The sequence below is a fragment of the Macaca nemestrina genome, chromosome 16 (assembly GCF_043159975.1).
Source record: "Macaca nemestrina isolate mMacNem1 chromosome 16, mMacNem.hap1, whole genome shotgun sequence".
Lineage (NCBI taxonomy): Eukaryota > Metazoa > Chordata > Mammalia > Primates > Cercopithecidae > Macaca > Macaca nemestrina.
Window position 1 is genome coordinate 96923981 of NC_092140.1, and position 16521 is coordinate 96940501.

At 42.7% G+C, this 16521-nt stretch overlaps 1 protein-coding gene across 15 annotated transcripts in view; it reads right to left on the bottom strand.

Moving 5' to 3' along the window:
- LOC105490184 (microtubule associated scaffold protein 2) overlaps window positions 1-16521 on the bottom strand; it is a 626066-nt gene that overhangs the window by 45499 nt on the left and 564046 nt on the right. The gene's annotated exons all lie outside the window — the stretch shown is intronic.

Below are 16521 nucleotides of genomic sequence, written 5' to 3' on the forward strand. Positions count from 1 at the left end.
AGTTATAACCGAAATGGCTTTCCCACTAGAGGCTCCATTTTCCAATCTCCTTGGAAGCTGCGTGCAGGCACGTGACTCCGCTTGGGTCTAAGCAATGCGAAGAAGTGACATGTGCAACTTCTGGGTCATATGGGGAAACTTCTGGCCCTTTACTTTCTCTTTCTCTTTCCCTTAGGCTGAAATATGCCCTTTGTGGGCATCACTCTCAGCCATCCACGAGGACAGCAACCTAGGGATGGTGGCGATGAGTCCCTGATGCCCTTCTTGCAGCAGAGAAGCACGGCCACCCCTAGGCCTCTTAACTTTAGACTATTACATGAGAGTGAAACATCCCTCTGTATCATTTATTTCATTGTGTTTGGGGGTCTCTGTTGTAGAAGCTTAGTTTGCACTTGAACTAACATAGGCATAAAGGAGGAAAAGCAGGGATTTGTTTTATTCTGTTTTCCTTTGAGGTAGGGAGTGTGCAGTGGGTGGAAATAAGACTGTTTTGACTATGGAGAGTTGTCCTGCCTGTGGTTCACCAAGAGGTGAGCTCACAAGAGAGAGATTAGGGCTAGAGATTAGGAGACAGCGGTTTATAGGCGGTAGTTAAAGTTGTTAGGGGTAGACGAGATCATCAGAGAGATCATGGAAAGTGAAGGCCCAAGACAGTATCTAGGACAAATATTTTAAGGAAAAAGCACTTACCTCATTTTATGTTACAATCTTTTGCTGGCATGCATGTTTTCTCACCTGATTATAAATTCTTTGGGTCCCTGAATTAAAACCCCTAGAATACTTCCATGCGGAACAGACATTCAAAATTATCTTAAGAACAGCACTTTTAAAATACTTTATGTCTTGGCAATAGATTTGCTTTCTATTTTTCCATTTCACGACTGTAGACTTAGGCCATTCCGAGTCAGTCTTTAAGTGCTGAGATACAGAAGACAGGTCACAAGCACAAAGGAGTGAGGTGGGCCAGGTGGGACATGTGGCAAGCATGAGACAGCCCAAGGGCTTGGGTGAAGACAGCAGGTGCCATTCAATAAGAAGACACATAGCACTACAGAAAATGGGCCATAGACGCTTCACAAAAGAAGATACACAGATAGCCAGTTGCCACATAAAATGTGCTCAACATCATTAGCGATCCGAGAAATGCAAGTCAAAACCACCATGCGATACTTTTTCACACTTACTAGAATGGCTAAAACAACAACAACAACAACAAAATTATGGACAAATGTTGGCAAGAATGTAGAGGCACTGGAGCCCTCCAAGATTGTTGGGGATGGTGCAAAATGGTGCAACCATTTTTGAAAACTGTTTGGTATTTTCTCCTAATGTTAAACTCACATCTAACCTATGACCAGCAATTCTATACGTAGGGATTTACCTGAGAGAAATGAGAACGTGTATGTCCACAAAAGGCTTGTAATAAGGATATTCATAACAGCCTTATTTATAACAGCAAGACAGTGGCAACAACCCAAATGTCTACCAGCAATGCATAAATGCATTGTGGTATATAGTTACTCATGCAAATGGAATGCTAGTCAACAATAAAAAGGAGCAAACCACAGATACACTCAGCACTGTGGATTAATCTCTTATGTAGAGCAAAAGCAGCCAGACACAGAAGAATATACACTATTCATTCTACTCATATGAAATCTAAGAACAGGTAAAACTAATGTATGGCGATAGAAATCAGAAAGGGGTTGCTTTGGAGGAAGGGGGGCTTGGCTGGAAAGAGGCATGAGGGAACTTTCTGGAGCAATGTAAGTATCCTATTTCTTGTTTTGGGTGGTGATTACACAGATGTATTCATAGTCCAAACTTCTCAAACTGAACATTTAAAAAATAAACTAAAAACAACAAAAAGAATAGTCTTTTTTTTTTTTTTCTGAGACGGAGTGTCGCTCTGTCGCCCAGGCTGGAGTGCAGTGGCATCATCTTGGCTCACTGCAAGCTCCGCCTCCCGGGTTCATGCCATTCTCCTGCCTCAGCCTCCCGAGTAGCTAGGACTACAGGCCTACCACCACGCTTGGCTATTTTTTTTTTTTTTTTTTTTTTTGTATTTTTAGTAGAGACAGGGTTTCACTGTGTTAGCCAGGATGGTCTCAATCTCCAGACCTCAAGATCCGCCCGCCATGGCCTCCCAAAGTGCTGGGATTACAGGCATGAGCTACCGCGCCTGGCCTAGTCTTTTATATTTATCCACATGGTTACCATTTTGACCATCTTAATTCTTTCCTATACATCTAAGTTTCCATCAGTTTTAAAGGATATTTTCTCTAGACATAGAATTCTGGCTGACAGTTTTTTTTTCTTTCAGCATTTAATACAAATGTCATTCCACTGCCTTCTGGGCTCTGTTCATTTCTGACAAGGCTAACTGTCATTTACATCCTTGTTCCCCTAAATGTAATGCGTGTCTTCACTAAGCGCTTTTTAATATTTCCTCTTTATGTCTGATTTTCAGCAGTTTGGCTCTGATGTGCTTAGGTGTGGCTTTCTTTGCATTTATCCTTCTTGGGGTTCACTTAGCTTCTTGGGTGTTCAGGTTGCTCTTTTAAAATCAAACTCAGGATATTTCTGCCCATTATTTCTTCCATTTTTTCCCTTCAATCTCCTCTCTCTTGTCCTTCTGAAAACTCAATTACACATCTGTTAGACCTGGGTGCTATAGTCCCACAGATCACTGCTACTGCCCTTTTTTTTTTCTCTCTCTCTCTCTTTTCTTCTGATCGGCTAATTATCTGTTGATCTATCTTCAATTCACTGACTCTTTTTTCTGTAGTCTCCAGTCTGCTTAAAAGCCCATCGGTGAATGATTTATTTCAGAGGTTCTGTTTTTGGTTCTAACATTTCCATTTGGTTCTTTTATAATAGTTTTTATTTCTCTGTTGTGCTCCTCTATCTGTTTACTCATTACATTCCTCTTTTTGTAGAAGTGCTAGAACGTGTTATTAATAGCTTTTACATTTTCGTATCTGCTAATTCCAACATCTGGGGCATTTCAATATCGATTTCTTTCTTTTTTTTAACACAACTTTATTTTTATTTTTATTTTGAGACAGGGTCTTGCTCTGTTGCCCAGACTGGAGTACAGTGGTGTGATCACGGCTCACTGCAACCTCCACTTTCTGGGCTCTGGCAATCCTTCCACCTCAGCCTCCCAAGCAGCTGGGACTACAGGTGTGCAGCACCATGCCCAGTTAATTTTTGTGCTTTTAATAGAGATGGGGTTTTGCCGTGTTGCGGAGGTTGGTCTCGAACTCCTGAACTCAAGCAATTCACCTGCCTTGGCCCCTCAAAGTGCTGGGATTTCAGGTGTGAGCTAACATACCTGACCCTCAATACCCATTTCTATTGACTACTTGTTTCCTTGATGATAGGCCTCGCGTCTTTGTATGTCTATTTTTGTTCATGCTCAACACTGTGGATGAGGTAGTGCAGGGAGTCTGTACGACACTGTCTTCCTTTAATGGGCATTGAGTGTGTTGTTCTGGCAGACAGTTCACTTACTGGATCCCTTTGATTCTGTCACACATGGTTTTATTCATCTTTCGTGCTAGAGAGACACTTGTTCTAGATAACGGTCATTCTACAGACCGGCCTTTCTCAGGTCTCAACTGATTGCTCACAGTACTTGGTGAGAATCTTCCCCCCGACCGGGCTGGAATTCCCGTATTTCCCAGCACTGCACAACGGGTGGAACCTCCACTCAGCACTCAGACCTGCCCTCAGCTGCCCTCCGCAGGCCTTCTGAATATGTGCAGCCTACCCTTCACCTAAGATCACATGGGAACCCCCCCCATGTAATCCCTGGGGCCCTGCTCTGCTCAGCTTACTCCTGTCCAGTGCTCACCCCACTAGTAGCTAGTGGAATTCCTAGTCACTTCAATTGCCCTGTACTCTCGTGTTTACCTCTGCAGCCCAGCAAGATGGCGGCCACAACCTGCACACCTCCCGCGCCCAGGTTTGGTGAGCGGCCCCAGGCAGTAAGCTGGGGCTAACAGGGGACTGATTCATTTCATGCGCTTCCCTTTTTCCAAGGATTAAGGCTATGGTGTCAACTATGCAGTGCTTAGAAACAGTTGCCTCATGTTTCGTCTGTTTTATAGCTGCGTACCGGTGGTTATCACAGTCAGTACCAGTTATGCTATTACAGCTAGAAGCAGAAGACAGGGCATGAATAGTTGAGAAAAGCTTCCGGTGATTCTAATAGGATTCTATCTCCTCCTATGGGGATGTCTAAACACTGAGGACCTAGAAAAGAAATCATTATGCAGATAGCTCCTCAGGGATATCGCGGCAAGATGCCATTGGTATTGACAGAGCACACGACTGACTTTGATCCACTGAGCAGCCACTGATTACAATTTTGCCTTTCTAAAATTGATCAAGTGTAGGGAAGAATCATTTGTTCACTGACTCCTATGTTTCCTTAAAGCTCAGCAGTTTCCTTGCTACGGCCTTTCCTGGACCCCTGACTGGGTAACAACCCTCCTCTAAACTCCCAGACCACTACCACCTTGCTCCCAGGTAGGTCTGCCTATAAAGAGACGTATTTCTCATTGTAAATTAATACATTGGTAATTTGGTTTTCTAGATCATGCTCCAGTAAACTGAGTTAAAAGTATTTCCCTGAAAGTCAGAACCATTCCTGGTGTACTAACAAGGAAAATTTAAAAAGCTGGACCACAGGGAATCCACTAACATAAGCACCTGCACTTAGCTGCCAGCCTGGGCTCTCCAGATGACACCTCACCTGGAATCATCTTTCTGACTGGCTAAACTCTGACCATGTTCTTCATCAGGACCTTTGTAAATAGAAAACAGCTGTGTTGAAGAGCCCTGGATCTTCATCAGATTCATACTGAAACTTAGGTTTCAGTAGCAGTGACCTAGTTAGGTCTTTACATGATTACTTGCAATGCAGAATTGGTCAAGTTATCATCTTGTTCAACAGAATTAACTTTCTTTGGCTGAAAAAGTGCAATTCTTATCAAAAAGAGACTTGACCACTATATAAACATACACTGCAATTTATATATTTGTTCAAATCATCTGCCAAATTAAGCAAATAGACTGACAGTACATTTAATACCTAACCATGGCCCTGGTGGTATCAGTGGTTCTTTGAGTGAATCAGGCTAATTCATAATGGCTTAGACATGACCAAAAAAACCCACAAATGTTAAAAAATCTGCCAAGAATCATTTGAGCCTCATATCCCAGACACCGGCCCTGCTTTTTATGCAAGCAATAGTAAGTCTCATAAACACAAACTCATTTCCTCTACTCCTCCTGCTTAGAGATAGCCATATAGAAACAGAACTGTCTTCACTGTTTTTCCTGTTTCCCAGTAGAGAGATTAAGTCAATGTTGTCATTAATGCTGTCTCTGAAACTGATCAAGTGTACAGAAGAATCACTTGTTCACCGACTCCTACATTTCCTTGAAGCTGTTTTTCTCCTACCTCCTTTTCTGGACCCCTGACTGGGTTACAAACCCTCCTCTAAACTCCCAGACCACCAGCACCTTGCTCCCTACACTGGATATGAATGACCTGCTATGTGTCTGTCTCTCCAATACACAGGCATTTCAGGAGTGCAGAGCCCTGGTCACATCTTTCTTTTCCTCCTGGCACAGCAAAGAGTACATCTGTGTTGAATAAAGTTTATAAAATGAAGCAGCTGAATTCCCCACATTCATCGTGCTAATCCCTGGGCCAGAGGCTTAACATACCCTGGAAAATAAGCGGAAGTCCCTGTTCACGAGAAACTCAACTGAGTCGATTATGTTTGCATAATTTGCATGATTGTCTGTAATTTACAACATATATTTTGCAAATGCTCTTCAGCCATTTCCAGGTTAAATCTATAACACGTTACGTCTTTTTCTTGCTATTTATTATCTTCTCTCAGACACCAATTTAGATCTTACAAAGCGAAGGCAGCCTGATATGGTTATGGTGGGAAGAGATAAGGATGCAGCTCTGTTCTTCTTAATAGGTATGTGATTTGGGGTTTGCTTCTATTCTGTATAGCCATGATATATTTACTGTGAAATTGATGGTGGTATTATCTCCCTTGCCTATCTCCTACTGTTGTTGTCAGGATCAAATGCAGTAATGTGTGAAAGAGCTTTGTAAACTATATACCACTATTCAAATATTAGATTTACGGAGTCCTAAACCAGTGGAGGCAGCTGACTCTGTTTCCGGAAGCTGCTTGTCCCCAGGGTGATTTAGGGGTTGCCCTTGGTATTGGAGCTATTCTAGCCAGTCAGTTCAGGTTAGTTAAAGATTAAACTCACAGATTTAAAAATATTAACATTAGCAGGCACAGTGGCTCACATCTGTAATCCCAGCACTTTGGAAGGCCGAGGCAGGAGAATCATTTCAGTCCAGGAGTTCGAGACCAGCCTGGGCAACGCAGTGAGACCCCGTCTCTACAAAATATATATATACACATATATCTACTATATATATACACACACAGTTGGGTGTGGTAGCATACACCTGTAGTCCCAGCTACTCTGGAGGCTGAGGCAGGAGGATCACTTGAGCCCAGGAGTTACAACTGCATGTCTGCACTCCAGCCTAGGTGACAGAGCAAGACTCTGTCTCAAAAACAATAATAACATATATCAGAAAAAAGTTATCTTTATCTTTATTCATAAAAGAGTAAACATTTTAAAGGGTTACAAAACAAACACCTCCACATAAAATAACCAGAAAGTGTTAGGCATATAGATGTAAAATAATTTTATAAATATCAAAAAATACGTTGCTGCCAACTGGAATGAATCATTTTCTCAAAGTGTAGCAGTTTTGTGAAATTGTAGCTGATAATGTATTTTCCATGGCAACCAACCCTAGTCTCTGGTACATTTAAGGGAGTTTGCAGTATTGATATTACTGTGCATGGGTAAGCACCTGTTTGGGATAGAAACTAAAATGACTTTAGAAAATTACATTTACTGGAATAAAATCTAATCATGGCAGTTGACATCACTGGTCTGAAATTTTCCCCGCTTAGAACTGATATTATTTTCCTATAACAGGGGCCTAGTCATGCTGAGTGGTCCATTGTGCAAACAAATCAGTAATTTTATTTGAAGCTATATTGTCACTCGCAAATTTCTGACAGTAGTCCGGGCATGCAGGCTCATGCCTATAATCCCAGCACTTTGTGAGGCTGAGGTGGGCAGATCACCTGAGGTCAGGAGTTTGGGACCAGCTTGGCCAATATGGTGAAACCCCGTCTCTACTAAAAATACAAAAAAAATAGCTGGGTGTGGTGGCACACACCTCTAATCCCAGCTACTCGGGAGGCTGAGGCAGGAGAATCGCTTGAACCCAGGAGGCAGAGGTTGCAGTGAGCTGAGATTGTGCCACTGCACGCCAGCTTGGGCAACAAGAGTGAAACTCCATTTCAAAAAAAAATTTGGACAGTACACTAAACCTACTAAATCTAAACCTTCTTTCAAATAACACTCCTCACCTCACCATCAGCTTACCTAGGAAAGAGCCTGGTATATATTTTGGGTGCCCCCTAAATTTTGCTGGCAAATTGAATGAGAAGATCCAACTCTGCTAATCAGAGAGAATTTTGCATTCCATAGATTTTGATATGTTGTGTTTTTATTTAATTCAAAATATTTCCTAATTTATCTTGTTTCCTCTTTGACCTATGTGTTATTTGGATGTTGTTTAATTTCCAAATGTTTGCAGATTTTTTTCCAGATATTTTTATGTTACTGATTTATAGACTATATTATAGTCCAAAACATTTTGTATACTTTCAGTTCCTTTATATTTGATGAAGTTTGTTTTATGGCTCAGAATATGGTCTGTGTTGCCAAATGTTTCACATATATTTGAAAAACATGTGTATTCTGTTGTGGAATACACAGAATACACATGTTTGGATGTATAGAATGGATACAGCATTCTATAATGTCAGTAAGGTCAAGTTGGAAGATAGCGTTGTTCAGGTCTTCTACAGAAAATCAGCTGACTGATTTTCTGCCTGCTTGTTCTGTTGTTACTCAGAGTGGAGTGCTGGGGTCTCCAATCATAACTGTAGATTTGTCTATTTCTCCTTTCAGTTCTATCCATTTTTGCTTCAGTGTTTTGAAGCTCTATTGTTTGGCATGTAGGTATTTGGTATCATTATGTCTTTTTAGTAAATCAACCTTTTTGTCATTATGTAATGGTCATCTTCATTCCTAGCAATATTCCTGGGTCTGAAGTCTACTTTGTGTGATATGAATACAGACACTCCAATATTCTTTTGATTGATGTTCACAGAGTATATATATTTTTTTCATCCTTTCACTTTTAACTTATTTGTGTCTTTATGTTTGAAGTGGGTTTCTTTTAGGCAGCATGTAGCCAAGTCTTGCTTTTCTTTTTTTATCTAGTCTGACAAACTCTGTCTTTTAGTCGGTGTGCTTAGAACAGATAGTTTTATGAATCAGAAAACGTACATTCTTTTTGTGATCCCAAGGTTGGTTATTTTTTTCTGCTGGTTTCTTGGTTTCTTAATTTTGAGTCAGCTTCTTTAAAGCTGGGTGAGAGAGGAGACAGCAGAATCTAATCTGAAATGTAAGGGAATTAACACATACTGAGCACCCACTATTCTTCCAAACATTCTGCTAGATCCTTTGCCCTCACCTACCTCATACCTACTTACGACAGGACTACTATCCCCATCTAACTGTTGAGGCAATTGAGGACCTATGATATAGGGTGCTAGTCACATTCTCCCCTTCTTCCATAGTAATAACATAATATCTGGGCAAGGTCACCAACAGGAAAAAAAGCACATTTCCCCAGCTCCATTGTGGCTAAATTTGACTTGTGACTTAGTTCTGGCCAAAGAGATGTATAGTCAAGGACACTTCCTGGACACTTTCCCCCAGAGAGAGCAGGCCCACTTTCTCTGCTTCTTTGTTCTTTCCTTCTTCCAGCCTGCCACCTGCAATATAGATGTAATGACTGTCACACCAACTGTCACACTGGACCACAGTCGGGAGGGTATCATGGTCCTCCTCCTTGCGGTCATAGGACAGTGGCTGTAAGGAGCCTGGGTCCCCAAGGACGGGGAACAGTACCACAGCTGCTCCTCAGTGCTCACCTTTTGACTCCTATGTAAGAGAGAAATGAACAGCTGCCTTGATTCAGCTACCATTATTTCGGGATTTTGTTACTCATGCCTGAACCCAATCCTAATGGATATAGCCTAGGACCAATTAAATCACACTGTGTTATAATCCATGTTTGGACAGATTTATACTAGCGTCTATCATGGTTTTGCGTAGAAGTCATATGGAGTTAGGAGTAACAACTATTTTATTTTGTTTATCTGATATTTTAATTTACCAAATTAAAAATTGGAAAAAAAAAAACCACTTGGTAGTCAGGGTGCAAATGCTGTGGTGAACTTAGATACTGTATGTGGGAAGAATTTAAGACTTTTCTCCGACACCAGCTGTATGCTGTTAGGAAATCACTTACTCTTTCTGACCCTCAGTTTTCTTATGTATAAAATAAGGATACCAACGCCTACTTTACTGTTTGAATAAATAAAACATGTCATATGGAAGGGCTTGGAGGTACCAAGCACTGTGTAACTAAAAGGGATTATAATCATTAAGACCAGAAGATAATTTTTTTTTGATAATCATGAATGGTAAATCATCTCACAAATACCTTCCACTGTATGTGTGTGTATGTGTGGGCTGTTAGTCATAAATGAGAGCATACTGAAAAATGCATGCTAGTCAATAACTTAAGAACATAATAAATAACAATTCAGTGCTCACTGCCACAAACTTAGATTCCTACCACATCTTTATATCAAGCTCTCAAAATTTTTTCTTACATCTTTATATTATAGAAAACATTCAGGTATTGTTTTGCTATATTTCAATAAACTGACCTTAATCAAAACAGAGATTTAACTATTTGGATTTCTGTACAATACCTGAGAAACTCTGCTAGAAAGAGTGCTTTAGGCCAGGCATGGTGGCTCATGCCTGTAATCCCAACACTTTGGGAGGCCGAGGCAGGCAGATCACTTGAGGGCAGGAGTTCGAGACCAGCCTGACAAACATGGCGAAACCCCGCCTCTACTAAAAATACAAAAACTAGCTGGGCATGGTGGCCCGTGCCTGTAATCCTAGCTACTAGGGAGCCTGAGGCACGAGAATCGCTTGAACTCGGGAGACGGAGGTGGCAGTGAGCTGAGATCACACTGCTGCACTCCAGCTTGGGTGAGAGTGAGACTCTGTGTTAACAACAACAACAAAAAAAATAGAGCATTCTGTTTTTCAACTATATTCCACTTTTAGTATTTTTAAAGTGTTCAGAAAAGATAAAAAAGCAAAGTCCATCTTAAATCTGAAGCCAGCAGGAAGATGAAAACCTGTGGCCTGGCTTGGGTGGGGACACCGAGAACAGAGGCTGTCACAAGCTCTGAAAAGGGCACAGGAGCAGGAGGCAGCTTTGTCCAGCAGTAATGGGGACTGGGGGTAGCTGCAGGTGAACTGGGCAATATCTGGGCAAGGTCACCAAGGGGAAAAAAACACATGTGCCCATCTCCATTGTGGCTAAATTTGCCTTGTGACTTAGTTCTGGCCAGTGAAGCCAGCAGCTGGGGTGATTGAGAACTCCAAAGTTAAGAGCCAATTTCACACCACATTCAGATAGTCACAGCTTTGAGCAGCCCCAGGGAAGAGCGTGATGGGAGTTTTGCTGGGGAAGCATCATTGGTTCATGCACATTTCAACAGGCTTTCCAGTCTGGCCGGCAGGGCAGCAGGGTTAGCGAGGGGTGCCAGCCGGAGGGCTCCATTGTATCGCCGCTGCATTGCATGTTTTCTGTCTGGTGGAGTTTGTTTAATTCATATTGATTTTTAAGACTCAGGTTTTCTAATAAGGCAGTCACAGTGTGACTATGATGTCATTTTCTCTCTCAGCTTGGCTAGGGAGAGAACCTTAAACATCCACCTGATGGCAGTAAACAAAACGTGAGGCATACGATCTCGAAAGGAGATAATCCTTTCTGGGGAACAGCATCTTATAAACCGATTTCAGTGCTTACAAATACATCAGTGCTCTTCAGTGATTCAATATTCGACTTTGGAATTTGGAGTGTGGTGTTCCATCAGAAAAATCAAGGGTCATATTTTATTTTCTGGAAAATTTTTAAATGTGATAAAAAATCAAATATTAAATCTATTTCTAGCATCTTTGCTCTTCCTCCCTGGGTGTGGTGCTGGATTCTGGTTTCCTGGGGATCCAAAACGCCCTTTAATCTCCACAACCACCACCACCTGGGGAAGCCTTTTCCAAGGACACACCCAATTCCCCAAAACCCCACAGACAAGAGCCATCACCCATGGAGGGTGAGTTGAGGATGAGATCCTTTATGACCAGCATTTTTAAAAAATAAAAATGGAGGCCACAGTTTATATACCCCAACGCCAACTACCTAGAGCCAGGTAACCGAAACTTAAGTCACCCTGATTTCCCCAAACAGGCAATTATCCTATCCCTAAACAAAACACACAAGTAAGCTTTTGGTCTTTATAAGCATGATTGAATGAAATCAAACCAATCAGCTACAGATGAATCAGCTCAAACAGCTCTATTTGCCTGAAAAAAGAATATATGACAGCCAATCATGAAAAAAGTCAAAATCTTTATGCTCTAGAAATTGTGCTGCAACTGCTGTAAAGTTGAGCCTTAGTAGCAGTTTTTGGTTTGAGGTCTCCCAGTTCATGACGTATACTTTCATATGCATCATATATTCCTAAAATTCTAACTTGATCTGATTTCATTTTTGACACCAGAGTGCCCTGTCTCCAAGGAAACATATGTTGAGTATCCCTTATCTGAAATGCTTGGTACCAAAAGCATTTCACATTTCAGATTTTCTTTTTTTTATTTTGGAATATTTGCATTATACTTACTAGTTGAGCATCCCTAATTTAAAAATCTGAAATCCGAAAGCATCCACTCAGCATTTCTTTTGAGCATCAGGTCGGTGCTCAAAAGGTTTTGGATTTTGGAGCATCTCAGATATTGGATTTTTGAACTATGGATAATAAACATGTACAATGTAACACAAATATGAGCAAATTCAGCCACTCCATAGGGACTGTACTCTTGAACCACAAAAGGCTCCGTCGTAAACTATACCCTGATACATACTTGGATATTATGTGTCTCTTCTCATTTGTGTTTATGTTTGTGTGCATGAGAGGGAGAGAGAGAAGATTTAATTTCCTCTTTATAAGACAACCCTAGCAACACAAGATGAAATCCACCATAATCTTTTATCTTGATTTACAGAATAAATATCCAACACATTTTGCATTATAGATACATTTGGGACAAATGTAAAATCCTCCCAAAATTATCAGTCAGTGCTTTTGAGAATATATTCCCAAGAAAATAACAAAAGAGGTAAAAAGTAATTTGCAAACACTATACTTGTTGCATAACAACAAAAATGGTAAAAATCCAAATGCTCAAAGAAAAGGAATGTATTCTAGTTTATCAGCACTACAGAACATTTTATGGCTATGAAATGACAAGTATGAAGACTCTGATACATAGAAAGAGAAACAGGGAAACACTCGTTCTGTCCTTAGGCGTGCAGAATGGGCAACGCCTGCAAATGATCATGGCAACCACTGTTCCAGGGCGGATTTACTGGGGGCAGCAGGTGTTGGTAGGTGCTCCATGGTTGTGCTCTCCTCCCCTGCCCACACGCATCTATTTGCATCTTAGCATATGAGGTCCACAGTAGACAGCACCTCTTTCACAGAATCTCTGGTACTAAGCATCGGGTCAATCTAGCCCACACAGCACCTCTGTGCAATCTGGGGAAAAAGTGTCCCTTCCTCTGAGTGGCAGCAGCCTCATGCCAGGCCACAGGGCTTGGTGGTGGCTGCAGTTGGATGCATTTCAGCCCTGACCCAGAGGGGTGCCCCTTTAAACAGTATAACCTACTGCACCACCCATGGTGACCCTGACCAGCCTGTGTCTGACAAAAAGTAGGTGCTCTAGAAACAGCTGTTGGATGCATGAATGGACTGAGATTAAGGAGAACGAAGTTTTTCCTTTGGTGCTTTTGGCACATGTCCCAGCTTTAGCCAAGATCTTTGAAACAAGTCTGTAGACTGATCTCTAAAATGCAATGGATAGGGTACTGTCACTCTGGTCTGGACTAGCCCTAAACTCCTATGACTTCCCTGTCTGCTCCACACAAGGTGCTCAGAACCTCGCAAAATGAGTGAATCATTCTCCATGACTGTAGGACCGACCTGGTCTGGATGTGGTATAAAATATATTTGGTCCTTCTTCCCAGTTTCTGGCACAAGTCTCTAAAATGCTTGGAGTTTTTCAAGTGGCAGGATTACCTTTTGTGACTCATAATGATCCCCTTTCAATCACACCTGAGTTTATGCTAATGATGACTTAGGGTAGGGTCCCTATTTGACTTTAGGATGGGGCTGGTCACTAGAATGAAGAAGTCATTAGAGGATTGGAACTTTCAGTCCCACCCACCGACTTCCAGGGAGAGGAAGGGAGGCTGGGGATAGAATTATATAAACTTTATAAACTTTTTTATTTTTTTTGAGACAGAGTCTTGCTCTGTCGCCCAGGCTGGAGTGCAGTGACACAATCACAGCTCATTGCAACATCCGCCTCCCAGGTTCAAGCAATTCTCCTGCCTCAGCCTCCCGAGTAGCTGGGATTACAGGTGCCTGCCACCACGCCTGGCCAATTTTTTTTGTGTGTGTTTTTAGTAGAGATGGGGTTTCGCCATGGCCAGGCTGGCCTCGAACTCCTGGCCTCAAGTGATCCACCTGCCTTGGCCAAAATTATATAAACTCTTGAATGTGATTCAACAGGCTTTGGGGTTGGTGAGTATACTAAGGTACAGGGAAGATGGTGCACCCAGAGGGCATGGAAACTCCCCACCTCTCTCCCTGCCAAATACCCTGCTCTATGAATCTTTCTAGTGAATTATCAAATCTAAGGAGGCAGTTGTGGGAACCTCTGAGTTTATAGCAGATTGGACAGAACCTTGGGCGGCCGCTGAGACTTAGGACTGGTTTCTGAGGTGGACATGGTCTTGTGGGACTTAGCTCTCAACCTGGGGGTCTATACTAACACTGGGTCCTTGGTGTCAGAACTGAATGGAATCACTGGACACTCAGCTGATGAGGAAGAATTGGCTGTCAATATGGAGAAACCCTCCATACCCTGGGCATGAGAAAACAGCACTCACTAGGGCATGTTCTCGAGGTTTACTTGTAAATCAATTGCCAGGAAATTCCTACTTAAAGACTACTGGAGATTCTCTTCCAGTGTGTGAGGACACACATCAAGTCTCTGGTAGAGGGCACTAGTCCAACTACGGACCTTCTAGAAGATTCAGTCATGATACCACCAGAGAGGTCACAAATGGGAAGGTATAAAAGGGCAGTGTCTGCAAATGTACTGGGGATTGCTTTCCATGCCTTGCTCCCCAAAGTCCATCTAACCAGGAGGGTAGCTGACTTGAGAAGACTGAGTTCCCCAGGCAGACGGGCAAAGGCGAAGGAAGGAGGCGGGAGTGAAGGAAAGGGATAGCCTTTGCCATTTCTCAGGAGCCAGGCCAGCCTCGGTATAATCTCCAAACAGGTGCAATTTGTCTTTCGCATCTTCCTTTTCTGCACCTTTCCCCACCCACCTGTGCTGCTCTCCCTTGGCCTGCCTTGCTGCCCAGGGCCCCCCATGATGGGATCCTGCCCTTCCAGGCCTATCCCAATTGATGTACTTCCTGCCTCAACCCTGTCCCTGGCCCAAATCAAACCCCCTGTTCCTTCAGTGTAGTTCATTGAATCTCCAACTTCACTGTACTTAATAAACAGCTGGGGGCTTTAAAAAAAATGGCCTAGGCCTCCTCTTCAAATGTTTTGATTCTGTTGCCTAGGGCATCACTGCAGGTGATTCTAATATGCATCAGGCCTGTGAACACAGACAAAGCTGATTCTGACCAGATGCTAAAGCTTTTTTTTTTTTTTTTTTTTTTTTTTTTTTTTTTTTTTTTTTTTTTTTTTTTGAGACAGAATTTTGCTCTTGTCACCCAGGCTGGAGTGCAATGGCACAATCTCGGCTCACTGCCACCTCTGCCTTCTGGGTTCAGGTGATTCTCCTGCCTCAGCCTCCTCAGTAGCTGGGATTACTGGCACCTTCCACCACACCTGGCTAATTTTTTGTATTTTTTTTTTTTTAGAGAGATGGGGTTTGACCATGTTGGCCAGGCTGGTCTCAAACTCCTGACCTCAGGTGATCCACCTGCTTCGGCCTCCCAAAGTGCTAGGATTACAGGTGTGAGCCACTGTACTCAGTCCAGATGCTAAAGCTTTCGATTGCATTTATTCACCTCAAAAGTTTGGACAATGGATGGGTACTTATTAACAGATATTGGTGGAATTTAGGCATCAGTTTAATGGATATGAAACAGTTTAAGCAGCAATTTTTAGATTTGGGAGACAGGGCAGCCCTGTTCTGGAATCTGCAATAAATACACCTAACTATTCTGACTTTCTGCACCTTCTTCCCTTCTTCCTTGTCTGAAATCAGAGCCTTAGAAATTCCATGTCCCCCATGTCCCCCCACATCCCTCCACCTCCAGTTCCCATTAGACTCAGCTGATAAGAGCCTTAACTTAGGACAGGGCTGGTGCTAAGGGGAAGGGACTCACCATACTACTCTCTCTGGGCCACCCGTAAGCCAGGTTTGCATGCTCAATGCTCTTCTCCCAAAAAGAGAATACATTGCATGTCAAGACGCCAGAGCTTATGCGCTTTACGGTTGACAATTGATCCCCACATTCCCCTCCGTCTTTGTTCTCTCAATGCAATCTCAGCTGTGAACTGGGTGCTTGCGGCTGAAGTGTGTGCCGGGGACGAAAGCTGGGCCGAAGGAACCAGGCAGTGGTGCTGCCAAGGCCTTCCGCCCTCCCTCTAGTAGCTTTTTCATCTGGCAGATAATTCTGGTTCTATTCTTAGCACTTAGGCAGAAATCAAATAAGACTTAAACCCAAAACCCAATGTAATCCTTGTGCAGTGCCTGCTGCATTTAGAAGCTTCGGGAAAGCACAGAGAGAAGCAGCCTTGCACTTGGCACACCCGGCACCCAACCCAACTGCATCAGGGGACATGGGGCCCTCAGAGCCAAAGCTTGCCCACGGGGAGGGCAGAAGTCTCTCCAGGGAGAAATTCACCCTGGAGTGGAAATTTCCATCTTTTATCTTTGGGTTCAAGGTGCTACACACCGCAGAGTTAAGAGAGTCACCCTGACGGAGAGCTATCCGCACTATCTTCTTTAACTGACTTTCCATGTTATGAAGGGGAACTTGTGGGACACAGAGGTCTACCAGCTCGCCCCACCTGAACCTAAAGCCCATGCTCAGAACTGCCAAGCCTTGGAACCCCCTAGAAACTCGTCTGTTTC